This window comes from Cyprinodon variegatus, unplaced genomic scaffold (genome assembly GCF_000732505.1).
Source record: "Cyprinodon variegatus isolate N-32 unplaced genomic scaffold, C_variegatus-1.0 Scaffold50, whole genome shotgun sequence".
NCBI classification, from domain to species: Eukaryota; Metazoa; Chordata; class Actinopteri; order Cyprinodontiformes; family Cyprinodontidae; genus Cyprinodon; species Cyprinodon variegatus.
The window spans coordinates 1,505,037-1,505,884 of NW_015150503.1; positions in this window are offsets into that span (position 1 = coordinate 1,505,037).

Genomic DNA, 848 nt, shown 5'->3' on the forward strand with positions numbered 1-848 from the left:
TATTTTTTTATGGATTCATTAAAAGAAGGAAAATCAAATAAGTTATTAAGCTTAAGCTGCAAATAAACTAAACCCAAAATAAAGTTAAATTTGGTGTTTAGGGTGTTATCTTTTAGCCTCGTGAGACCATCCTGATATCGCAAGCTTTCAAGGATCAGTCTGGAGACTCTCCGTTAAAGAAAATTTGGAGCCGTTCACCAAACGAACGTCCAATCAGCGTTGGCTTTGAGGCCGGTTGAGGTGTGACGCAACGAGAAGCGCTCATCACCGGCAGAGTGAGGTGAAATTGTGCCTGGGTGACCTTGCAAAAGGACACACTGGTGGCATGACACCTATCAGTGTCAAAGAAGAACTTCTTACAACAGACTCTGTTAGAATAGGGATACATGAAAACAATGATCTAATGGTATTAGAGCTGCTAGGTGTGTAGTCATGTTCCATAGGAAAACAAAAGCAACATGGTAAAATAACTGTCAATAAAAACATAAGCATAGGTATTTGCCTACAGATACAAAAATTACGAGTACAAGTCTATAAATCTTGATTATGCTTATGCTTTCCTTGACAGCTTCTGTATACACTCTGTGTATATGGCAATAAATGTTGTCTAAGTCTAAGTTCTGTTCAAAGATACTAAGAATTGCATATCTGTTATTCCAACATGATGTTCTTTTGGCTTCATCAGGGTGTGATCTACAGCTCTCACTGGAGTGGTTCACAGCCGAGTGTAAAAACGGCAGGTATGAGGATCAGTGCCTCCAAATCTGAGACCATTGTTTTGTGACGCAAAAAGGTAGAGTGCCTTCTCCAGGTTGGGGAGGATGTACTGCCCCTAGTGGAGGAGTTTA